The sequence below is a fragment of the Callospermophilus lateralis genome, chromosome 10, assembly GCF_048772815.1.
Source record: "Callospermophilus lateralis isolate mCalLat2 chromosome 10, mCalLat2.hap1, whole genome shotgun sequence".
Lineage (NCBI taxonomy): Eukaryota > Metazoa > Chordata > Mammalia > Rodentia > Sciuridae > Callospermophilus > Callospermophilus lateralis.
In genome coordinates, this window is record NC_135314.1 from 2,305,292 (window position 1) to 2,313,573 (window position 8,282).

The window sequence follows — 8,282 nt, forward strand, 5'->3', positions numbered from 1 at the left end:
CTGTGGTTATGCTGGGAGTGAGGCAATGAATGGTGCAGGAAGGCACCGGTCTGCATGTTCCCTTAGGAGTTTGCATAGAAGTGTGAGATTAGGCAGTGTTATAGTTAAAGCTTCATCCCAGGGTTCCATAAACTGACTTCCAGACCACTCACATATATTGAATCAAGCCTTTATTGAAGCACACCGGTGACGGTTGACCAGAACATAAAGCTGTTCCCCTGATCAGCCCCCAACAATTGCAAGGGCACTCCTTATAAGCCTGAAAACCACAAAAGGGATGTTCAGGGGTCCAGCCAATGCAAGCAAGCCAGGTTACAGAAGCGGGACAGTGCAGTCAAGTGGAGGGAAGCCTAACCAATCACAGTTAGCCAGTCACCCCAGTTACAGAAACAGAGCCCCGTTACCCTAGTTACAGAAACAATGCCCCATTAGGTAGCTTTGGTTGATTAAGAAAGGGCACCCACAGAGTTGCTCAAAGGGGCTAAGGCCTGAAGGAGCTCTAGGGGCTGCCTGAATTCAGATGAGGGCCAACTGTAGGAGACTGGGCCAGAAGAGCCTGAGCTCAATAGCAAGTTTAGTGAGATGGTCCTGGAGAATGACATGAGGCCTCTCAGCCTTACCTGAGGATTGGGGTTGATGGGGGATGTGGAGCCTCCAAGTGACGTGGAGGCCTTTGGAGACTAGTTGAACAACCTGAGAAGTGAAGGCCAGACTGTTGTCTGCCTGGATGGAAGTGAGAAGCCCGAACCTGGGAATGATCTGCTGGATGAGGATGGAGGCTACGGTGTCAGCAGTCTCCCTGGAGGTAGGGAGACTTCTCGCCAACCTGAAAACGCATCAACCAAAGTAAGTCGGGAGCGAAGCTTTCTGTGCCTAGGCACACGAGTGGAGTTGACCTCCCAGTCTTCGCCTGGGCGGCGGCTCCTCATCTGAGGTGTGGGGAGCTTAGGTTTGATGCTTCCTTGTGGGATGCTGTAGAGCAGACAGAACAAGCAGAGTGGACCTGCAGGGGAGTAGTTCTCATTCCTAGGAAGTGAAAGAGGGTTGTGAAATCTGAAAAAGGGATTAGGGAGGGTTTTAGGTGGGGGCAGAGTCTCTGGAGCCAGAGGAGTTGGTCAGGAGTCGTAGGTCTCCATCTTGGGCACCAGGGCTGGTAGTCTTGAAGAAGGTAGTGATTGACTGACTGGTTGGTGAATTTGTGTATCTGATCTTGCAGGGACTTTAATGGGTCATGGTTCTATTAGGAGAAACATAAAGAGGACCAATAGGGGTCCTGCGAGGGGGAGGAGCCAAGGCCATACTTGACTGAACATTCCCCATGGAGCCTGTTGGCCTAGTTGCTGTCTCCTCTTTCCTAGCTGTTCTTGTCCTTCATTACTCCCAGGAATGACTGTGTTTTGGCTTAACTGTTTCTGGTGGGTGTTTAAGATCAAGCTGGTCAAAATTGACTTTGTTTTTATCTATTGTTAAGAGTCAGCCACGTTCCCATAGCGGTCGCTCGTGGGGGAACTTGAGAGCAGCTTCTTAGTTCTGCTAGTGTCATTTGCGCTAGGATGGGTACAGGTCTTGCTTGACCATGTGGCTTCCCTTGGAAGCATCAGGGATGTCTCCTGTCTCCAATGACCCTCCTATTCACAGCAAGTGCACAGATTGGCTTTTCATTCTCATTAATCTCCATGATCAGGAGGTTATGTGGCCCAGGTTGCAAAGCTCTTTAGAGAAATTTCCCTGTTCCCTGGATTTCAGACAGACTCAGAGGGCCAGAGCCAAATATTGGTTTTCTTGGCCATTTTAATTTAACTTTAAGTCTTGAACTTAAACAGCCAGCAAAGTCATTCTGACATGTAGTAAGATGGGAGGCAGAGCCTTATCTCTGGAAAGGCAGAGCTCTTTATAAATCTTAGGTAAAGTGTTTTAATATTGAAGTTGATCTTTGTTTCTTAAATATCATTTTATAAAGTTTATATATATTGTTGCTTGAAGTCACATGAATACTAGCTAACACAATATATTACATTTAAATTGTACCCAGTGTATAGAACTTTATATTAATCTTATTGATGATAGGTCCAGTTATAGAAAGTTAAATGATATTAATAATTCTCCAATATGCTATTTTTATAAGCCTAAAATTACCATGCAACCTTTTGGAGAACAGCAGCTTGATATAATTTTTTTTTTCCTGTTCTGGGCAAGTTAACCCTTCAAGGGCACCTGGGAAGGGGAGAGCTTCTTCTCCCCTTTCTTTCCTCCCCTGCCAGCTGTTACCATGGAGCCCAGTTGGTAGCTCCCTTATCTTAGAAATGTAGACATCCCTGTGAAGCCCAGCTCAAGGCCAGAGGCCTTATTTCCATAGTTTGTGAAAAACTAGTAAGGGGGTGTCTAGCTTTTGGAGTGCTGATTTTTCCAGCCAGTGACCAGGTAAAACAGGGCAACATGAAAAGAGGAAGTTTATCTACACTGAAGTCTTTTGTAGAGATTCTTTTGCTGAAAGTCCTAAAATCAGCCATGGTGAAGATTCTGGAGAAGGTCAGTGGAGACTTTTCTGTGGGCCTGGTAGGGAGGGGAAGACGGGAAGGCGGCTGAGAGCAGCTCCGTGGATCTGAGAATGAGGAAGGAGATGTGAAAGAATAATGGGAAAGGGGTTTGGGCTTTTCCTAGCAACGAAAACTTGAGCAGTAGAACAGGTAGAGCAGAGGGGAAGACGGGAGTGAATATCCCAAAAAGCCTGTGAGGGACTTTAAATTCTTAGTAACCTGTTTTCAGTGATGACAAAGCAACTTTAAAGGCCATTTTCACCAGATCCCCTTGATAGGGGTCTGAGGCTCTCCTCAGCTGGTTTGCGCTTTATTGAGATATCACTCCCGGGCGGAACTGGATCAGACCCACAGAGGGGACAGGGGAAGGGTCTGAGGAGAAACCGCGTGGAAGCTCGACTGGACTGGACTTTTATGGGGCTCACAGCAGGAAGGGAAGGGCCTGGGACAGGAAAAGGTCTTCCTAGGGTCCCTTGCCCCCTTGGAGTTGGTCAGGGGAGTTGGCTGAACTCCAGGATTGGCCAGGGGATCCTGCTGATTGACAGGCGTTAGTCAGGAGATCTCGCTGATTGACAGGCGTTTCCGCCGGCGCCTGATTGATGTTCTTTTCCTGGTCTGCTTTGTTCTAAGTCACCACTAAGTCGCCACCAAGTCACCACCACCAACCTAACAGTTACCAGTCCTTTGAGGGAGGCCTACAAAGCCTATGCTGAGAAGGGGAAGGGGAATAATTTTGAACCCAAGAGTCCAATCTGCCCAAGGAAGGAGTCCCTGAGGGCCACCATGGCCTTAAAGGCTGTGGTGGGGTGCTTTCCTCCCCGCAGGTGGGTGAAGAGGTTTGCCGGACAATCAATGGCAAAACAATCACCACCATTGAGTTTCCAGGAAGGGGAAACTCACCAATTGAAGGCCGGGGTGGATGGAGTTCTGGAGGGAGACAGAGAGCAAGAGCAGGAGAGAGAGAGAGAGAGAGAGAGAGAGAGAGAGAGAGAGAGAGAGAGAGAGCAACAGAGAGCAAGAGAGAGGGGCCCGGCAGGAGGGAGTTTTTATAGCCAAATCTAATGGGGTCTCTGGGTCTGCAAGCTGCCTTGTTGGCACAAAGGGGGGTTAAGTGTTCGGCCTTGAGCGGGGGTGGGGGGTGGTGGTGGGGTGGGTTGAGTCTCAGCCTTGAGCAGGGGGATGAAGTGTTCAGCCTTGTCACAAACAGGTGATAAAGGACCAGACAGAGGGGGAGGTTTGGGTGTGTGGTTATCCTGTAGCTAACATTCATTCAGCCTGTCCTGCACCTAATACCCAGCACCACATAAAACAAACTAAACAAAGTAAAGGTATTGTGTCCATCTACAACTAAAAGAATATTAAAAAAAAAAAAAAAAAAAAGACATCTCCTAAATACCCGGCTTCCTAGCACCATCACTTTGACGTGATTTCAATATGAATTTGGGGACACAGACACTCAGTCTGTCTTCTGTAGGATTGTCCGTGGGGCAGGCCTAGAGGAGATTCTGGGGATTAGAACTGGTGAAGAAGCAGGGAGGAGCCTCCTGGCCAGAGGGCCCCCACAAACAGGTCACTGAGTCAGGGTGACACCCTGGTGGGAGCAGAGGGTGAGACGGGTGCTTTGAACAGGGTGAGGGTGGGTTTGGGGCTGAGGGGAGGCAGACATTCTGAGGCTGGTTCAGCATGTTGAGAAAGTGGTCGCAGGAAACCCAGAGTCCTGTCTGCCTGGGCTCCACTCTGTAGCATGCTCATCAGCCGTTTCCCACAGGAGTCTTAAGATCAGGTTACCTGCTCAGTGTGTAAACAATAGATAGCATTGAGCAACCACTTGTGGAGGTGGGGCAACTCTCAGTAACAGAAGTGAGTCTCTGGGGTCAACAGAGGAGTGTCAGGGGGCTGCCTTTTCAGAGTTACTGGTGGCGAGTCCTGCTCCCCACAGGTTGGAGTACTCCATTGGAGAAGCACCGAGGCAGGCAGATAAAGCAGGGTTTATTTAAAAAGGGGTCACATATTCTCCCGGGAGCGAGAAGGGGGCCACAGCTGGTGTCCTGGAACCCCAAAGTGACAGTGGTCTGCCTTTTGTTCTAGGTCCTGGACTTCCTTTGTTCTCCTCTCCCCCCAGCCCCTCTCCCTCCTTCCTGCGCAGGTGACCAGGCCCAGGGGACGCTCAGTGGGATGGCCAAAAGGTGAGGAGCAGATGGCTGGAGGGGCCAAGGTGGAGTGGTCAGGGCAGGAAGGGGGTTAACATCTCCCTGTAGGGAGGGACAGGGCCTGGACAGGTTACCTTAGCAACAGGTTGGAGCAGGGCAGTTTACCTGGATAAGGGTGGAGGGAGGGCTGTGAAGACAGGAGCATTTCAGTTCCTCAGGGGCAGTCTCCAATTCCAGGACCCAAACTGGCCTCGGTTCTCTGAATCTGACTCTTGCCTATCTGCACTGAAGGCCTATCTTTAATTCTGGCTTCATTATTATGGAGAGTGTGAATTATCTGCCAGTCTTCAGAAGAAGGTGCTGTTAAAACAGACTCAGAGCTGGTCACTACTGGTTGGTTGTATTTTCAACTTTTATTCTTAAAATCCCAGGTTGAGAAATAATTGTAGGATTTAAAGATCTATGTACCCAAGCCTCAGTCACAAGGGGATGACTAATACCAGCAAGGATTGCAGCAATTTTTAGACTGGGTTCAGAAAGGCCTCGAGTCCCAGGAACAAAAGGCAAGTTCAAAGCTCTGAGAGGAGTGAGGCTGACTTTTGCAAAACTCAGTGGACTAGCCCACCTGGTCCCTCTTCCTCTGAGTTCAAGGGCCTGTGGGTTGCCTCCCCAAAGGAAGCATGCCGTCTGGGAAGTGGGTGTGGCTGCCTTCTGGGGCAGTTCTGGAACAAGGCCCAGTCTTCTTTGGCCCCCTTAGTTACCTGATTGAGGGCAGGCCAGGCTCCCTGCTTCAGCCCACCTGGAGGTCCCTGGCTGCCCTTTCCTACAGCCAGGTCACCCTCCTGGCCTGCTGCTCTCTGGACAGTGCCTCTCTGGTGCTGTCCCCCTGAGGGGAAACCTGAGGACTGACTCTGAAGTAGGCTGTCCACTCTAGAAGCCTCTTGATCCCTAGAGAAACACACTACATATAGACAGGTGTGTCCCACCACAGGTGACCCATGAAGACATTGAGGAGCAGAAAACATGGCAGCAGGAAGGCAGACACTCTGGGGACCCACGTCCTCTTTCTCCCACTCTTGCTGGGTCCCTCCTTCTCCAGTCAACCAGAAATCTGCTCCCTTCACTCTGTGGAGCTCAGAGGAGCCTCAAGTCCAGCTATTCCTCTAGCCTATGGCCATCTCCACTTCCCACTCCAACTGTCCTTCCTGCTCCTAGGGCACCCACTAACCCAACTTGGCCTCCAGCTGTCCTGAAGCATCCCACAAAGCCAGGATGCTCCATGTGGCCACAGGACCTCCAGGCCCTATTCCCACCTGCACTTTGTGGTGTCCCCACCTCTGCCTCTGCCTTGGTGGTTCCCTCTGCTGAGGTCCCCACCCCAGCTTGGCCTTGGGCAGGTTCCCACCTCGGTTTTCAGTACTGGGGGTTGAACATAGGGGCCCTCTGGCCCTTTAGAAAGAAGTTTTAGGTAAGGCCTCACTACATTGCTGAGGCTGGCCTCAAACTGCCTGGGCATCTTGGACTGCTGGAATCCCAGGCATACACTGTGTGTCCAGCTTCCCTGTCTTTAGGTGTGGAACAGCCATGGTCAATGTCACAGCTGCAAGCCACGGGTGGCTGCAGCACTGGGATGGGACTGATCCCCGGTGACACTCGTCATTGGTGTAACATACGTGCTGGGTGTAGACTGGAAAAAGACCCTGTAAAACCTCTCTTATACTGATTATGTGTTTGAATAACATTTTTGATTTATTGGGGTAAATAAAATGTATTATTAAAACATCTTTTTCCAGTTTCTTTTCTTTTCACTAAGTTGCCGAGGCTGGTCTGGAGTTCCCGAGCTCACGCAACCCTGGGGCCCCTGACTACAGATGCAGCCACAAGCCTGGCTTCTCCTTGTTTTTATTCTATTCTCCTCTATTTATTCATTCATCTTTGGCACTGGAGACTGAACCCAGCAGTGCTTAACTACTGAGCCATGTTCCCAGCTCTTTTTATTTTATATTTATTTTGAGACAGGGTCTTGCCAAGTTGCTTAGGGCCTCGCTAAGTTACTGAGGCTGGCTTTGAACTTGCAATCCCCTGCCTCAGCCTCCTGAGCTGCTGGGATTGCAGGCGCACTGCCGTGCCCGGCATGTGTCACTAGAGTGGACGGTGCAGTGGGCTTGCGTTCCAGCTGGCGGGCTCTGCTGTTCTACTTCCATCTCAGTGTGCCTCTGCTGCCTGGACTGAGCACAGTCCTCCCTGCCTATATCCCTGTGCCTGGCACTGCCCAGACACTCGGCAGATGCCAGGTGCTTGCCAGAGAGCCAGGGAAGCCCTTGATTTGCACCCTCTTCCTGCAGGGGGTGGCTGGGGGTCATCACAGCAGGTGGGCTTGCCTTCCTCTGGTGCAGGTGTCACAGATGAGAGTGCTGGTGGGGCTCTGTGGGAGCTGGGTCTTCTGCCACGGAGGGGCCACCTTTCCTGGGCCCCGGGGCTCTCTAGTGGAAGAGCAGGTCACAGCACTGTCCTGGCTCTGGCAGGAAGCAAACCTGAGTTCAGTTATTCTGTATTCAGCATTGTTTTTTAAACGAAACTTTGGCGTATGTTTCATATATAGAAAGTGATACTTAGTTGTGGACTCAGACAATGAAGCTTGTTCCAGAGCTCTGTGGTTTTTCCCAGCAAACCAGCCACTTCTGCTGCCTGTGGTGCTAACCTGTGAATTCACAGGCTCCCAAGATCCAGGTGGTCCACAGCTCTAGGCCAGTTGGATGACCGTTTGTCCTTGAGAAGCTGTAGGACCTCCAGGGAGAAGAGGGAATGTGCCTCAGCCACCTGAGAACAGGCTTCCTCAGGTCACTCTGGTACCTGCAGTTAAGAACAATTGACTCTGAGCTCAGTCCAAAGGAATGAATAGCCAGGTGCAATGGCCACACCTGTAATCCCAGAGACTTGGGAGGCTGAGGCAGGAGAATCACACATTTGAATCCAGCCTCCACAACTTACTGAGATCTTGTCTCAAAATAAAAATAAAAAGTGTGGGAGACGAACATTACAATGACTGAGTCACACTCCCTGGCTGGGTGCTGAGGGCTCAATCGCAGGAATGTGGCAGAGCTTCCCCCCCCCCCCCACCCTTCTTGGGTTCAAGGGTCAGTGTCTCCTGCATGAGTGTGTCTTGCTACAGCCCCATGGGTGGAGCTATGCTCACCAGTTCCTTTGTAATATAACCCCTTGCCCTGTTTAGGATAGAATCTTCCATGGAAGTGCCTTGTGTGAGTGCCCCCTTCTCTTACAGTGCCTTTGGGTGTGGCCTACCCAGATGTCAATTTGCCGACAGTGCACATCAAGATAGACTCAGCCCCCTGAAACTGACCCCTTGCCTCATATGAATAGCTTCTCCTCAATAAAAGGGGTCAGCAGGGTCGGTATGTGCTCCCACTCTCTATTCCTGCGGACCCTTAAGGTCAGAGGAGCCCTCACAGCGACCCAAAGAAAAAGGTATCTGTGTCTCGTGTGGTTATTTTGCACAGCCCAGTCAGCCCAGTTCAACTGGCTCAGTAAACCCTGAGCCTTTTAGTCACGAGCAAGAACAGAAACCCGGCAAAAA